Genomic DNA, 18,443 nt, shown 5'->3' with positions numbered 1-18,443 from the left:
CACAAGCTAGATTCCAAAAATTAGAGCAAAGACTGAGCTCTAAAAAGGTGATTTCACATTCCATGTGATTTCCTAATATCTGAAGCTGAGGAAAGCTGGAAAAGTGATGTGGCTCAAGGATGTGTTTCTAAAGAGTCAAAAGAGCACCTTGGACCCCAATCATCAATTGCAACAAGCAGGTGAATAAAATACTTGATACCAGAAACATTAAATCAAGCTTATTTTGAATGCCTGCCTTAATTCTAACCTGTTTAAAACTAAAACCATACTAAATTCTATATTTAAATTCTGTATTTATATCTATACCATACTAAATTAGTATATTTCAGAATTTTATGCTGTCTCAAAGTTAAATAATTCCATGAGCACCATTTTTCCCATTCAAAGTTTGACACACAAACTGAACCTTGGTTTCATCCCAGAACATTTGTGAGACTCCTGATCTCCAAACTCTTTAACATCCTTTTCCTTTGATCACTCTGGCTGGAACTGAGAAGAGTTGTTGAAATCAGTAACTTCCAGAGAGTTACTAATTACCAACTCTGGACTAAGTAAGCCCCCAAAATGATCTGCTATATATCTCAAATCAATGAAAGCAAATAATGCTTTCTACTCAAGCATAACCAAGCTTCTTCAGAAGCTACATACCCTGTAGTTCATATTGAATCTGCTATAAGGAAGTTGAGTTTTTTTAATTTTTGACACAAAACTATGCCTATACAGTAGCTATGTATAGCCTAGCTACTGTATCAGCTAAAGCAAGTGCGTTACGTTAGAAGTATTTTGTGATGACAGTTCTGGTTGTTGTTGTTTTTCATTAAAAAAGTATATTCCCCCACCTCTGTGGTGAAGAAAAGGCTGAGAACCATTGGTGTAACGTCTACACATTCCACTTCATCCATCTCATCTTCAACTTTCTCTTCTCAATTACATATATTTAAAAAGCTATCCTTCAGCTTCTAGGGCAATGGCCCCCAACCTTTTTGGCATCAGGGACCTGTTTTGTAGAAAACACTTTTTCCATAAACGGGGAGGGGGAAGGAGCACACAACTTAGATCCCTCGAATGCACAGTTTGCCATTGGCTTCATGTTCCTATGAGAATCTAATGCCTAATAATCTGAGATGGAGCTGGGATATTGTTGCTAACACTGGGGAGCAGCTGCAAATACAGATGAAGCTTCGCCCACTCGCCTGCCGTTCACCTCCAGATCTGTGGTCTGATTCCTAACAGGCCATGGGGTGGTACTAGAGCAGAGATTGGGAACCCCTGCTCTATCTAGGGCAGGGGTCACCAACTTTTCGGACCTCGGGAACCACTAAATTCATAATTTTAAATCCCACGGACCAAATATAATCTTCCTAATGACCAGCTGGGTGGGCATGGCTAGGTGGTCATGTGACTGGGTGGGTGTGGCCAACTCGGCATCACTCATGTCGAGGGGCACCCTGCCAGCCTCTACTCGCCCCCTCCCCTCCCAGCCACTCCTCACCTGCCCGGCCAGGCTCCTTAGGGCCCCAACAGGAAGCAGTTGTTGGAACTAAGCAGCCACCACGAGAAAGAGTTGGTAAAACAGCTGGCTCAAATTGGATCTGACCAAGAAGGAGGCTCAGCAGAAGCACCTCACTAAGGACTACGAGCATAGGCTTTCCAAACAGAGGGAAGACCTGCAGGAGTGCAAGGCTAGGTACGCCTGGAGGCTCAGCGGGCCAAGATTGTTAGCCAGTTCCAGACTATGATGCAGTCCCACTGGAACAAGGTCCTCTGGCTCTTTGCCACCAGCGGCACGTCCCTCCAGCCTTTGCCCAAAGCCCCACAGCAGGAGGCTGAAGCAGATCCCAGATTGGAAGGTCTTCCCCCCCCCCCTCTGACCCACACAAAGACCTCGAAGGAGACTCTCTGCAGCAACACAAACATTCATTGCACATATCCAGCCCAGGGGCCTTAGTTTGAGGACCCTTGATTTAGAGCAATATAAAAAATGCAAATAATCTTTCTGCAACCCACCAAAACTTTCTCATGGACCACCAGTTGGTGACTGCTGCTCTAGGGCAGGGATAGGGAAACTTGGCTCGTTTATCACTTATGGACTTCAAGTCCCAGAATTCCTGAGTGAGCCATAAAAGGTTCCCCATCCCTGGCCTACTGGTTTTTCAGTTGTGTTTTTGACTTGAATGGGACTGTTTAATATACAAATGTAGGACATATTCTTTATATGTCCTTTATATGTCCTTTATATGTCCTGCATCTGTATATTAAACTGTCCCATTCAAGTTAAAAATTGATTTCCCCCACAACTGAAAAACCAGTAGGCCAGGGATGGGGAACGGTTTATGGCTTCACTCAGGAATTCTGGGAGTTGAAGTCCATAAGTGATAAAAGAGCCAAATTTCCCTACCCCTGCTCTAGGGCAGGGGTCCCCAACCACTGGTCCCCGGACCGGTACAGGTCCGTGGATCATTTTTTACCGGGCCACAAAGCTTGGGTGCTGCCATCTTGTTTTGACGGCGCTTCCGGGTTTTCGGTTGCTTCCGGGTTTTCAGTTGGAAAGCGGCGTTTGAGTGCTCACGCCTTAGTTTCATCGAAGGGGGGGTGGCTTCGAACGAAGAGCCGTCCCGATTGCGGTGGAGTCTCGCGTTACTCAGGTACCGGTCCGTGGATCATTTTTTCCCTTTTTTAATGCTAACACACAGGTGTTTCAATGACTTTTTTTCATTGCTTTTTCCACGCACACTTAAGCTCCAAGTAACTTCTCAGATTATAAACTACTCTACTTCAATCCTGACATTCTGTGATAAACTGCACCCTTGGAAATACAGATGTACCTAGACTCAGGAGAAAATGTGTTTCATCCATGGAATGCGGTTCAGTCCTCATTCTATTAAGATTCCCACTGATATTATTCCAGAATGACTATTCTCTCCCCCCACCCCAAAAAAAAGCAGGTAAAAATTATTGGGATGCAAAAGTCATGTTTGGAAATAAAGTACAAATAGCCCTCAGCTTATGAAGTCAATTGAGGCCAGAATTGCTGTTGTTAAGTGATGTAAACGCCAGTGAGAGATAATTCCTGCAGTACAAGTGTTGGAGTTAAGTGAATCACAACCAAAGAGGTCACCATCTGCAACCTCCTGCCAGCTTCTCCATTGACTTTGCTTGTCAAAAGGTCGCAAAAAGTGTCACATGACCCTGGGACACAGCAATGGTCATAAATATGAACTGGTTGCCCATCATCTGAATTTTGATCACATGATCTTGGGGATACTGCAATGGTTGTAACTCTGAAAAACGGTCGTAGGTCACTCCTTATACTAATTATGTGCAATATTCTGACACCTTTGATGCAATTTTCTACAACAATCTCAATGTTTGATAAAAGAAACGCATTTAACGTTTTGAAATCACAAAGATGTTTGTGCTCAAGCAGAAAAGCGGGCTTTCAAGATGAATTGTGGCTCATGCTTTGAAAAACAGGGTCTTTATCATGGAAATACTGACACAACTCTAAATATAGTAGCACAACTGATGGTGCCATTCGACAGGAGCTAAAAGCATCTGTATAAAAGAGAGTGGAGGGTAGCAATGAGAGACAGCACCCAACGAGAGAATCGGTAAGGTTAGCAAGACCTCTTCTACCAGGTTCAATTGCATATCTTAAGGCTCATCACTGGAAGATGGTTTCTCATTAATTATCCTTACTCTTCCTTTCTCCTGCATGCCAGTTTTGACCTTTCCATAAAATTGGTCAGGGATTTTTGTTCCAAAGTATAGCATTGCTCTCCCAGGACATACGGGCTGCAATATTTCAAAATTCCTCCACCATCACAATTGTGCTTATAGTGCATTTTTTATATCACACTTTGCTAGTGACTATTCATCAAAATACAGTCTACACTGCAATTACCAGATAGCAAGAAAACAACTGACTGCCACCACTGAAGTCAGAGAAGAAAGTTGAGCAGTAATTTGGGGGGGGGGGGACACACACCTTGTGACTTCCTGAAAAATAAGCATCATACTGTTTTAGCAAAAAGATTTGTATAATTCAATAAATATTTCAGGTTTATTAAATGAATCAGTATCTTGATAACCAGCACAGACTAGTGCACCTACTTCAGATTGCTTACCTATGATGTACAAATTAAGACTGGTTTCAATTCCTGGTTGCGAGCACCCTAGTTATCAACCAGGAAAAGATGACCATGAAAAAATAAGTGCACGACCATTTGGCTGGCTCCCAACTGTTAATACTTTGCAACTCTCCAGTCGGAAATTAATATACATTAATGCACTCTGAAAATGGCAAAAATGAAGCAGATTTGGGAGAGGGAAAGAGAGAAAAAAGGCAAGGAAAATTGCAAAAGGCCACATTAATCTATCACCATTCTTGCTGATGTTTTTACAGCTTTAATATTTCTAGGTTTAGGCCTGTCTTGCTTGACAGTATTTATCCAGCATGTTATCTGATGGCATTACTTTCTATCACCCTCAACAATCTATATACTACTAAACCTCTGATTTCTGTAACCTTTAGCTGAACAAAACAATGCACTGTAAAGCAAAAGTTTTTGAACCAAGGTAGCTCAAATGGCCGATTTGCAGAATGCATCCAAACTCCAGAACCCATGATTCCCATGGAATTATTTCGCAAATTTTATAAAACATTTTGTGTCATAAAAATCATCATAAAGCAGTTTATTACACAATACGTAATTTATTACATAATACAAGTTTATTACATAAAATATTTCCTGTGCTGATGTCTGATTACGCTCTATAGTTCAACATGGGCTAATTTCAAGACAGAAGCATCTCTTAATCCCAACTTTTCCAGTAAGGGCAGTACATCAGAAGCTCTATCATTATTGAAGGCATTAAGGAATATGGTAAGGAAATATCTCTGAAACTATGACCCAAACAGGATATCAGTTATCTAGTTTCTAATATAACTTATTTTTAAGGAATTAAAAGAATGGCATGAGCTGGAAGGAAATATCTCTGAAACTATGACCCAACAGGACACTGGTTATCTGGTTTCTAATATAACTTATTTTAAAGGAATTTAAAAGAATGACATGACCATGTTTATCTACAATCCAGCTTTTTCACTATATGTCTTTATTTTCTAAGATTCATTGTTTTATATCTTTTTAATTTTTTGACAGTAGAGTGATGTCAGTGTATCTTAAGTTCTTTAGTGCTTCTGTTGTCAATCTCCAAATCATCTAAGTTAAACTTCCTCAAAACTGCCATTGTGTTTGAATTAAAATGAGGATAAAATACAGCACTACTGTACACTTTTTCCAATCTTGAACCAGTTTGTGTGTCTCTAAGTTGTTCTAACAAGAGCTTCTTGGTTATTGAACAATGATTTTATCATCCGAATCCAATGTTCTGGAATGCCTATTTCTTTCAGATATACTTTTAATTTGTCATGTTCACTATCAAAGACTTCAGTTAATTAGCATAAATGCAGATCCTTTTGAAATTCACATACTTGTGCCACGCTCCATCGAACATTTGCAGTCTCTCTTCTACTTCCACATGAACAACCGATATCTTGAGTATTTTGCAAAGTAAAATGCCGTATATAAATTAAGTCAAATAAATATATAAATAGCAGCTAAATTACTTTAACCCTCAGGCTTGATAAATTTCCATCTTTTCTTGCTCTTCGGTTCTGTAATGAGTTATTAAAAAGAAAAAAAAGTCTGAAAAGCATTACTGAATTCAAAGAAGTAGCAAAGGAAATGTATTCTCTTTTAACTATGTTGAATATACAGAGAAGGCTATGGAATTCAGAAAATGCTTACATTCTAATAACAGATAATTGTACGTTTTGTTAAGGGAAGAATCAGTAGAAGCCTTCAGTCAACAGATGAAGTCCCTATCAACACAACAGTGGGGAGGGGAGAGGACCAATAGTCAGTCAATAATAGGCAAGGCTGCTAGGAAGAGTTGGGAGGGGGGAGATCTTCATGGTTTTTAAATGATGCCTGAATTTCCAGTGAAGAATTCCAATGAAATGATTTTCAAAAGTCAAAAGATTCCTTCAAGATTCTCCATTACTGGAATTCCGTTCCACAACAGTTAATGTAGACCAAGCAAATAACCTAAAATTAGCTCTGCTGCCAGCTGTGTTTTGTTTTGCAGTCGTGCATGTGAGTTCCTCTCTTCCATTTGCGAAAACAGGGTAGCCACAGATCTGTGGTGAAATGAGGTAGGTGACACATTTTTCTACAGCTAAGAGTCTGCAGAAACAACAGACAAGCAAGCAAACAACACCATAAACTCCTAATCAACCATGCAATACATCAAGGTATTTCTTCTTTTAGTCACAAAGATGAGAATTCTCATTGATTTCCATTAACAGAAATAATCCACATTCCCTGTCTTTGGCCATGTTGTCCAACTTCTGTTCTTTCTCCTCCCTCCCTCCTCTGCCCCCTCAAGCAATCTACAGACCATCTCTGGTAGTCATCTGTTCTAACGGCAAATATACAGAGAGCTGAAATAATAATGTGGGGTACAATCAAGACGATAAAAGGACACTTGCACCAATGCAGACAGTTCCTTTTTTAAAAAAAAAAAAAGCAATTTCCCTATTTCAGAAATAGAAGTCAGCTGGAACAGCACCCAAATCTTCTTTAGTGCTAGGAACATCTGAGGGAAATCGGTAATTTAGAAATATGAAATATAAATACACATAAATCTTCTATCACACCTGAATGCAATAAATATCTGGATTAGGAGATCCATGACAGACCACAAAGCACACACAATTTTGTCCTTCAGCATCTTATCTCGCTCCTCTATTGCCATTCCTTAATTCTACTTATTTTATTTGTCAAATTTATTAGCCACCCATCTTGCCATATGATAACTCTGACAAACAACCAGGACTTTGGACAATCATCAAACAAGAATGTTGCTGCTATGAGGAAAACATCCTCCACACAATCAAATATGTTGATTTGAAAACCTGATGGAGTAGGGTTTGAAATTTTCTGGAAAAAATACTCTATAATATGTTACCATTCTAATAAATTAGTGCTTTAGACTGGGTGGATTTTTAGTAGATACGTTTTTAATCTACCACATACAGGTTTTTAGAACAAGCACCATTTGGTGAATAATAAGTTCTAAGCCAAATATCAAAGAAGAGCTCTCACTGCACATGTTGAAAAGCAGGTTTTTTTTTACTTGTATTCCAGCTCCTCTTTCCCAAATATGAAATATTCTCTTCTTCTAGATCCCATTTATTTGGTTGCAGGTGCTGCTGAAATTCCACTTCAGTAGAATACATACTAGGATTGTGAAAGGCATTTAAAAATATTACTTTGCGAACTACATAGCCGTAATTAAAACAACTCCCTCTGAACTATTAAAGCAGCCACATCCTTTACAAAGTGCACATAGCCGTTTCAAAGCCTGGTCAGTCCAGGATGCCTCCACCTATATGCATATGCACAATCACTTGCTATTTTCAGCAGCTATAATGCAACTGGAGGCACAGGATTTTATCCTTAACATCAAAGAACTGTTCTTTGAATTTACCTTATTGTGTGGGATAAAAGGTAAAAGGTAAAGGTTCCCCTCGCACATAGGTGCTAGTCATTTCCGGCTTTAATTACACTCTGTTATGCGGTGCTAGGGAACTACCAACCTTTCTGATTGACAAGCTCAGCGCCTTAGCCACTGAGCCACCACGTCCCTATATTTTGTGGGATAGGAAGGTTAATGAATAAGTATAGTGCCACAATAGGACTTGAAAATAGATCTTCAATAAATTCTCCATCTCCTCTCCCATAATAAGATGACATGGACGGAAATAGAACTCAGAGTCATCACAAATTCTTAAGAGAGGTCACTGTATGTATTTTCACTCCTACAGATTTTGTTCAGTTCCCTCCCCTAAGAGCTCACATTTTCTATTTTTAGATGCTTACACGGCCCCAATACATTTATATCCTAGTACACGAAGTTTTTAACATATTCATCCCCAGAATTATCCTGTGAGGTAGGAAAAAAAAAAATTTCTATGTGACAATCTAACAGCCCATATTCTCAAATGCTACATAATCCTAAATACGTATATTTATTTAGTAACTTCCAATGATTTCCCTGAAGTATTTTCAGAATTGCCCAATTGCATGTATTTACTTGAAAGCATTATTGATTACAATAGCATTTGTTTTCCAAGCAATACTTTTAGGTTTACAATCAAATCAGACAGTCTATATATAATTTTTTTTCCTTTCACCAAGGAAATGCAATATTTCCAATATGCAGCTGTTACCAAAAACAACTCAATGAACTGTCTGCTGAAACTACATGGTTCAATTGTCTGCTATCCACCTTTGCCATAATGGAGAGGGGCATATATTCTGAGTGGCTTTTCTCTTTTCTGACACTTTTCTTATTCTGCTTCTAATAGCTTTCGGAAGAAAATCTCAGCAGATAATTACTGCATCATTGTGTTAGAAATTTCCAATATTCAGTGCCAATATTAATCAACTGCCCCAAAATTTTGATTGAAGGATTTCAGATTTCTAACCTCACCAATCGCTAGCAAATACTTATTCAATTCTTCCTAATCATGGGCAAGCCCCAGCAAATACCATAATACAATGTTTCATGCAAAGTAGCTTCTTCTGAATTAAAAGAATGAGCCATCTGTTTACCACCTTCCCTTGTGCTTCCAAGGTGCAAGTTAGTAACATAAATGTCTTCAAGTTTCTTAATGTTCCTGGTTTCTGTAGGAGAAGAGGCTGAACTGGAAGGTGGTGTTAAAAGTGCCATCAGTTTGGAGTCATTGTGTTGTCACAAGAGACCCAAGTCCAGCCCTCCATAAATTCTGTTGATCCAATTTAGCTTTGACTATTAGTTGACCAGATTCTTGTACTACAGGTAGCAATAATAAACTCTACTGTGCTTTGAACAAAACAATGTTCCTGGTTATTGTGCCTGACACTTTCTATTGGCTATTCTAATGAAGTCATGTCAACCAGCAACAGCAACTGCTTCCTATCCAAAGCAAAGAATTTACTGTCCTTGTTCATTTATCCTGGGATTAAAACATAGGCTTCCACAACACATAAGCTACAAATTCAAACATAGAACAACATTATGCAGGCATGAAAACAAGACGTTTGACTCTTTCCAGGGATCCTCAACAAGAAAAAGATATATTGCTTGTGTCTATATTCAGATTGGCAATTCAAAGTTAGTCAGGCCTATCTTATATGAAGGCTATACCAAGGACAACAATATCAAAAAGGAAAAGTCCAATTCATTCATAGCACCTTTCTGAAGCAAACATCAGAGCAATTATAGGCTGCCTTTTACATTTCCATAAAGTGATTAATGGTGCCAAATAATATGTTAAGTCTGCAGCCAAGAATTCAGGGTAGTTCAGTTAAGAAAAATTCCCCAAGAGCAAATGCTCTGTACAAGTGTAAGTAATAGAACACGGAGCATAAGAACAATGAAATTATCTGTAACACAATATTTTGGTTGCTTAGTTCTAAATTTCAAAAGGAGAAAAATAACAAACACACACGACACACAGGGAGGGAGGGAGAGAGAGAGACCCAATATGATAGAAATCTGAACTTATCAATACAACAACATACCATGGAAGCTTGATAATTGTACTAGGCTTTAAAATGTTCTTCCAATTCAATAACAACACTAAGATGACAAAACTCATTGGGAAAAATCAGAACATCTCAATTTCCTAAAGGTGACTGAGAAAAATTGACAGCACCAATCACCTCTCTTCCTCCACCTATTCCCACTACACTTAGAGAAACACTTTCCCATGCCTCCATTAAAATATTACCTATACATGTGTGATAACCCTGGAGGTAAAGGTAAGTAGATGTATCTTTCTCAGTCCAACACAACCTGAGCACTAGAATAATTTTCAAATGTAAATTAATCTAGGGAACAGTTTTCTAGAATATTTAGACCTCAGCAGATATATACTGTACATATACCAGAATCTGCTGCATATAAGCAGCAGCCATATGTCAGATGCACTCAATTTGAGATTTTCAAAACTTGATCCAAGAAGTACTGGTGCTCCATAACATCCATTCAGGTAGTCTATAGAAAGATTACCAAATAACTAAGAAATATATGTTCTTGGTTCTGTGCTTTGTTATGATAGGACTGATGTCCCTTTTGACTAGATTATCAAATTAATAAGGCTAAAATCTTTTGATTTTTCACAATAGAAGTCATTTTTTGAATATGATGGTGTTGAAGAAAAGATAATTCAAGATGAAGAAAAGGAGCTGTGGTCTGTAATCTGACAAGATCACAACTCTGAAATAGTTTGTTAAAAAAGAAGGAACGTTTGCTCCAAGAGCCCTTAAATAGGGAACTTCCTCTAAAGTGGTGACTCAAAAAACAAAAGAATGAAAGATAGGAAAGATGTATGAGCTTCCAAACATGTGTATGTTGCTACTTGAAAGTCCCTACAACATCTTGAAACAAAAATTACCAATTAAAAAGAACCCTGGGCACCATCCAACATAGCAACATAAAAGAACACTTAAAATTACCGTTTTTTCAAGCTGAGGTACATATCTAAAAAATCATGATCTGCCTTTAAGGATACTTTTTGAGGGTGACCCATATATTTTGCCCAAGCAAATTACCACCATGTTGCTGCCATGTGGGGGATCTGTAGCTTCAGTGCTTCCGAGGATGATCGAGGCAGGAACCTGAGTTGAAAAGGCCACTCTTCCCAATAATGTCCAAAGGAAAGTGAAGCTAAAGGCAAACTACAGCTGGGGTGAGAACAGGTCAGATGCTGCATGTGTGAGAAAAGCCAACCACTGTGAAGAAATCTCCAAAATCAAAATTGGGCAAGTTCTGCTGTAAAAGTACAGAATTGGGTAAAATATTAAGATGCATTTGGATGACAGATCATGTGATTCTATTCATTTGTTGAGCACAGATCTTTTTCCGGTTCTTTCTATTCTTTCTCCATGCCTGTAGTTCCTCCTTCTCTTCAAGAGAGAAATGGTTTGTTTGCAGTTTTTTCCATTCCTTACTGAGAGACTTTTGTGGTGAGTTGGTCATACCTAGTTTTCCTCTTCAGCTTACCTCTTCCTTCCCTCACTTGGGCTGTTCCAGCCTCTCAATTAGTCTTTCCAGACTAATCTAGTCTTGGCTGCTTCAGTCTGGAGAATTTAGCATAATGTTTGTTGCCCATCTTGCCTCAGGGAGACTCTGGGTGGCTTAGAAGCAGTACTTGCTCTGAGGTTGCTGGAAGAGTCACTGAAGTGAGCAGTTCCTACCACTGCTAGAGTACTCCTTGTCTGGAGGTGCTTCTTTGGCATATCCTACAGATCTAATCTGTGCTTAGTCTCCATCCTTGCTGGGTAGCATCATCAGTGTGAACAGTATGTTATGCAGATCACATAAATTATTTGAAAACACCACATGGCCAGTGGGCTGTGAGTTTGAAACTTCTATTATAGAGTATCGTTGCCCCTGTTTTCTTTAATAAGGCGTCATGTTCTGAACAGTTCATCATGTGGATCTGATTTAAAGTGACCCATTCTGTTCCACCTAAGTTCACTTTATTCTAAAATAATTCATTTGTACTTCAGTAATTTCAATGATTGTTGTTACATTGCTATGTCCAATTTTATGTATCACTGTAAAATTAGGAACTTCTTAAAGTACTTGCTCCATTACCTTATGGCTTTGGTCTGATCATATTAGCTCCAGATCAACTTGTGAACGTTTAATAGTTTCCCCTAGTGTAATTTGAGCTGAGAACAGAACATGCACAACTCTTATGAGATTATATTATTCTGGATGCAATCCCTCTCCTCCTCAAAATATTGCTATATAGTCAGTAATATAATCAAATACTAGCATTCTGATTATTAAAACATATTGGCAGCTAAGTGTCCAAAGTGAAATAGCTGATTTGCTGATTGATGGTAAAAAGTTGTGACTGCTTTTGGATATTTGGATATTTAATAAATGCAGATGTAATGGCGTGCAACAATACTCTTCATTTTTGATTCATTAAACATTTTAGTATCATTGCATGAAAAGCTTTAGTTTTGCTGCCTTCAGTCTAATTAACTAGTCTTCATGTGGTAGTTGTGACAAATGCCTCTCCAAAATGACATTGCTAAATAAATGCTTTGCTATAACCTAATTAAAAAATGGATCATATCTATTAGGATTGGTGGATATCTAGTATATGCACCTATTATGGATATAATGGGAGAAGTCACTTAAAAATTTTATGGCATACTTAAGAAGAGCTAAATGCAGTATCAAGGAAGGAAACAAAATTATTAATGTATAATTGCAAAATGAAAGCAGCAGGAATTTGAAACACCTCCAATTACCAGAAGATTTGGGATGGGTAAATTGAATAGTGAAGGCGACAGGTCAATGGTGTTTTATAGAGAATTTATTGTTTATTACCAATATTTGCATTAAGCTATTTAAACATGGCCTCAAAACACTGACATCTTTGGATGCACAATGTTAACATCAAATTGACTACACAGTACAATCCAGTCAATTCAGTCAATTAAAACATTTTGAGGATCAAATTATAGAGCAGATCATAGATTAATGACATTCAATATATGGGTTAAATTTAGAAAGTTAGAAAGCAGGTCAACAAGATTATACCTGGAAGAATTATGGACAAAATATAAGAGCAATATAAATACTTAATTTATGCTAAGGAAAACCTGAGAAACTATGGGAAGAGAAAAAAGATGTTGTAAAAACCAAAGTGGAAAAATTTACTTATGAAAAGATATAACACTTTCAAAGCAAGCTATCATGATAAACAAAGAAAGCCAGAGGATAAGTCTTGGATAAGAAAAGCATAGAATGATAGAACACAAACTTCCACTTTTAAGAAGGGACATAGAAGAAAGAAAGAAAAAAAGATGTATTACTAAGATCAGAGAAATCATAAGAAAATCTACACTTAATACTCAAGGATTGTTGTCATTATCTCTTGACAACGTAGAATCACAGCTGCCAGTTATTTAGCTAGTGTTGGTCTTCATATATATCATTTTCTCAAGAACCTAGGATGTTGTAGTGTATAGGGATAACATGTGCAGATCCAAGCAGCGTGGTCTTTTGTAATCGATGTAAATTTTGTCAATGAGCAGATTTTCTAAGAGCCATTCAAAATGCTTTGGTATGGCACCTAGTGTACTGATAACCTGCGATAGGCAGACGTTACTAGGATGGTGTTAAGGTATTGTTGCAGGATGTAAGCTGTTCCAAGTAAAGCTGCCTTTTGCAATTGATTATGATTTTGTTAATGCTGATGGTGTTGAAGTAATGCTTCAGATGTTTTGGGATTGCACCCAAGGTGCCTATGACTACTGGTACTATTTTTACTTATTAAGATTTAGATGATAATAATGTAACCTTGGGAAACTAACAACAATCAAACCCATATTTTTTCAAAAAAACACCAACAACTCGTCTACCAAATTAAAGACTAACATATTTTACCTAGGCTCATATGTCACAGCCCTTTGCACATATGCTGGACTCAACTTATATCCTGACCCAGTACCTGAGGGAAGAGCCAGGTCATCAAGGCCTTCCAGAAGGCCAAATGGAACAGGGGGCTTTTGAACCTCGGGGAGAGGTTGTTTCATTGTAAAAGAGATGTAATATGGGTGCGAAGGAAAATAGAAAAGCTATGCAGAATTGACTTTCTTTACAAATAGGATTATAGATGAAACATTTGCAGAAAAAAAGGACAGGTAATAGGTGAGGTGCTACATGCATCGACACATTTGTCAAACAGAAAGGCATCAGAAGCAGATGAAATATCCAATGAATTCTTTAAAGCTACAGAAGAAGGCCATTAAAGTGCTAACAGATTTATTATCAATAAATAAGGAACAAGGCTACATCTTAAGAGACTGCAAAAGATTGGTGTGACACCAAAGCAGAGACATGCAAAAGAATGTGCAAATTATTACAGTAAACTGAAAGCAGTAGTTTAAGATTTTACAAAGAACAATAGTTAAACATACAGAAAAAAATGTCAAATAAATAGGCAGGTTTTGCAACTGGCAAAATCAATAGTTGACCTAAGATAATGGATAAACCAAAGGATATGATATTTATCTTTGCTCTATTGAATATAACAAGGCTTTTTATTCATAGTTCATACCAGAACTGAATATATTAAGGTTAATGAAATGAGTATGCCAGAACATCTGATTATTTTTCTGAGGAATTTTTTTACAACAAAAATGAAACTATTGTAAAAAAATAAATCTGCAAAATCAGATTAAAAGTAAGCCATACACACACATATACACAAACACACAAAATATATTGTCCCCATATGTTTAACTTATATGAACATATAAAAATACTAAGATTTGAATATATGATAGAAAACTAGAATCAAACAGATGTAGCTGTGACAATACCTATTTGTGATATGCAGACTATAGCTCTGTTAGTTGGAAGAGTAGCTAATTATGAAAGTAACTGGAAAGTAAAAATGTAACTTATTGTTAAATATTTAAAACTTGTAATTTCAACTAATATATTTAGTGAGTTCACCACCAATTCTGAAAAAATGAAGATGCTGTATAGTTTATCTTTAGCTCAAGATGAAAGATGATGAGCGATGTTAGAGAAACAGAATAGGGAAGAAAGCAATAACAAGTTTAGACAAGATCATGAAACTAAGTATATTCCTATTACAACAAAAATCAGAACCATAAAAGCAATAGTCTTTCCAATGACAAGGCATGGCAACACTAGACAACACTGAGAAAGGATGAGAGAAAGAATATACACACCTTTGAATTATTGTTATTAAGAGTACCATGGATTGCAGAGAGAACCAATAGTCTTTGACCAAATAAAGACTGCTACTTGAAAGGTATGATCAGCAAGCAGAAATTCATATGCTTTGAGCATGTGAGGTGACAAAAAAATGGCTATACCCGGTAAATTGAGGAAAATAGAAGGAAAAAAACAACAGACAAGGTAAATGAATGGAGTTAAGTACAAAACTGTCTCCAGAGAAGCTACTAGTTATTACCAGAGACAAGTCAAAATGGCAAACATTTCTCCATGCTGTCATCAGGAACTAAGCCCAATTTACTGACTCCAAACTAGCATACATTTTAAGGTCTGTTGATCTCAAAGGTTTTTAGCAGGCCTTGAAACAAAAGACAGCATGGAAATGACTGTTTTTCATTTATAATAACAGTCACTCATCACTCCATCTTTTGTGGTTGCTGAAGGTTTTTTGTTTTTTTGCATTGGTTTCATCAATCCTAAAAAAGCAACTTCCTTATTTAAATATGCACATCTCATCCCAAAGACTTGCAAAAACACAAGCACCCGCACACAATTCCGTAAAAGTCCACACACAAAACAGATTAAGACAACCTATAAATTAAATCTCCCCACTTTTTTTTTTATAACTCAACTCTGAACTCTAAAGGCCAGGTTAAAAAAAAAATAGATAAGCCTGCTTCCTAAATGCAGACAGGCTTAGATTCGGAGCATTTTTTATTACTCTTGGGACAGAATTCCAGGTACGGGAATGTTCATGCCCTTTACCACTATACAAGCATAAGCATCATCATTTTAATAAGGATCTTGGTTACCACTCAGAAGCTACAATATTCATCTCTGTAAACATGGCACCAAGCGAAAGCACTTTCCCACTTCTTGACCACCACGATTGGGGAAAAATTACGGGGACCCGTCTAGGGAGGAAATATTCCTTTTTACACAGCGGATCAAGCCTACAAACGAACCAAGATAGTAAACCCCTCTGCAAAGTAAGGAAGGCCATGAATGCACCCAGCAACTATGAAATCCTAATATACTCTGGTGCTAACAACGCACATACGTGGCCTCAACAGTTCCATCTGGCCCCAAACTTACAAGACTCTCAAGCCAAACGCTGAATGGCACCACGGGGGCGGGGGGCTTGCCGACCCTCCTTTAGACCAGGTTGAACGGCACTTCTTCTTTTCTCCACCCAACATTGGGGGCCGGGGGGCGTTTCTTAAGGGCAGCAAAAAAAAAACAAAAAACACCGCTTCCTGCCATTCCCCACCTTCAAGAGTAGGTTGCAGGCACCACGATTCCCCCCCACACACACACACACACTTCTTGGCTTCGGACCTGTTGCACCTTCGCTCTTTTTCTCCCTCACTCCCAAAGGAGACCATTCCTCCTCTTCCTCTCTCTCCCCCCACGCCCCCATCAAGGAAAAAAACACAGGAGAGGCTGAAGACGTCCTCCCGCTCCTTCCCACCCGAAAGGGTCTCTTCCCGGTTATCTTAATCGGGAAGGGGACCGAACTTTGCAACGCGAAGAGGCGAGAGAGCGCTACTTACCTCCGGGGGTGGGAGGGAGGGGAGGGAGGAAGGAAGGAAGGAGGAGGGGGAGAGCAGGGACCCCGGTCGTCGTCCCCCCCCGCCTCGCCTTTCCGTCGCTGGCGTGTCTTCGTGCCCGTCGCTTTCCTCCTCCTCTTCTTCTTCTTCTTCTTCTTCTTCTTCCTGCTCCCTCCCTCTTGGGCGGGGAGGAGGAGAGGTGCCGCCGCCGCCGCCGCCGGCCGAGGGAACCTTGCTGTCCCCCCTCACCGCTTCCTCTGACGTGAGCGGTAGAGCGTAGGTAGAAGCCGCCGGAGGAGGAGGAAGTTCTGGGCAGCAACAAGTGCGGGCAGCTGCAGAGGGGCTGAAGCGCCCGGCGAGGAAGCAGACCGGCCAACTCGGGGCGGAGCGACGGGCCGGGTGGAAGGGTGGGGGGTTACCCCGCCGAGTCAGCGAGGCTGGAGCTCCTAGAGAGTCCCACGGGCCGGGGAGCTAAGCTGGGGGAGGAGGGGGCTGGGAGGCGGAGGGTCAGGTCGGGGCCTGGGTCCGTCCGGGCGGATGGATGGATGGCTTGCGGCCGGTCAGGTGGAGCCGCCGAGGCCGGGGGAGTGGAGGTGGAGAGAGGGAGGCAGGAAGGCCGAAAGAAAAGAAAGGGAGGGGGGGACGGAGATTATTTTTTAAAGGGTGGGGGGGGAGGAGGAAGAAGGGGGAGAAAAGAAAAAGGGGGAAAAAAGAAACAGAAAAAAAGGGGAAAGAAGCTGCCGGCCCCTCCCCCTGCCTGCGCGCGCGTCTTGCGTCCCTCCCGCCCGACACGACGCGGCGACGTAACCCTTGACGCGCGTCACTCGTCGCCCTGCTCGGCGTTGCCCGGGACAACGTCGCAAGGCGACGCCTCCGACGAAGGCCCGGCCTGTCCTATATAGAGGGGCGTTAATGGAGGCGGGTAAACCAAACGTCCCTGAAACAGCTTCCCGTCATCTGGGGTCCCGCTGGATGTGTTGGCCTGCCAATTCCCTGCCGTGATGGCTTGGGGAGCATGGAAAACCGTAGTCCAAGATTTGAAGGATCCCGGGCTGAGGAAGACATTTTTTTTAAAAAAAGATATTTCTGAGGAAGCGAGGCCGACGGTCAATCTTGAATCGAGGTCTGGGGCCGCATTGGAAGCTCCAGTGGCTGATCTGAAGGGGCATTTTCTTACCTCAAACCCAGCTTTGTGTGGCGTATTATTGCAAAGTATTGTATCATCTCTCTACCGGAGGGAAAGGAAGGTGACACCATGCGGCTTCTTTCAGATTTAGGCTATTACGGTACTCTTGGGCACTTAGGACTAAGCTTCCGTGGTCTTAGCTGGAAATAAACCCTTCCGAATCAGAGGTTAAATAAGCATTTGTGCTTAAGAGGCTGAACTGTAATGAGAGTTTCGCTGGATCACCTACGTATTTTTTTTGTACAGAGTATTTTGCTGCCCCCCCCCCATGCTTTTTTTGGAAAAGGCGAATTTTAGATTCAAGATATATGTAAGAACTATGGGATGACCTTGGGGTGACTTGGATTGATGCTTTCCCACATTTCCTGGAAATTCAGCACTTTCAAAGTTTGCCTCGTCCCTTTTCATTAGAACTTAATTTAGAAGATGAAAGTATATTCATCTCACAGGACTTAAGTGTGGTGTCATTACAAGAGACAGACCAAGCTTACACAGAAATAACACTGAAATGGAAAGAAAATACTGGTTGAGTTCATATAACCTGGTTAACTAAATTTGGCATTTGTAACTGACCATGTGTGGACCTAGCTATATTTTTCTGTGTATATCTTGTTTCAGAACTGTCCCAGAAGAAATGCCAAATATGCAGTAATGTACAGTGCAACACCCCATTTCACAGACAGCTCCCTCGTGGAAGCAAAGGCTAGGAACATATCAGAGTATCTTTAGTCATGTTAGATCACTATCCTAACTTCATAATTAACAGTATTCCTTCATAATTTATTACGGATATATAGTCTGTCCTGGCTAAAAATGTTGGAACTAGAACTGTATACCCTACTATATTTGAAGCATAT

General features: G+C 39.8%; 1 protein-coding gene across 5 annotated transcripts in view; it reads right to left on the bottom strand.

Moving 5' to 3' along the window:
- Positions 1 to 17,165, bottom strand: part of R3HDM2 (R3H domain containing 2) — a 163,157-nt gene extending 145,992 nt beyond the window's left edge. For all 5 annotated transcript variants that reach the window (XM_087956488.1, XM_087956489.1, XM_087956493.1 and 2 more), the window contains exon 1: positions 16,404 to 17,165. The gene's annotated coding sequence lies outside the window, so the exon portion shown is untranslated. The remainder of the gene's footprint in view (positions 1 to 16,403) is intronic.
- Positions 17,166 to 18,443: the final 1,278 nt, after the last annotated feature.

This window comes from Notechis scutatus, chromosome 2 (genome assembly GCF_049901735.1).
Source record: "Notechis scutatus isolate UNSWTSFEM ecotype Mainland chromosome 2, rNotScu1.2, whole genome shotgun sequence".
Taxonomy (NCBI): Eukaryota; Metazoa; Chordata; class Lepidosauria; order Squamata; family Elapidae; genus Notechis; species Notechis scutatus.
Note: the sequence above shows the minus strand (reverse complement) of the source record. Positions and strands in the feature narration are given on the sequence as shown.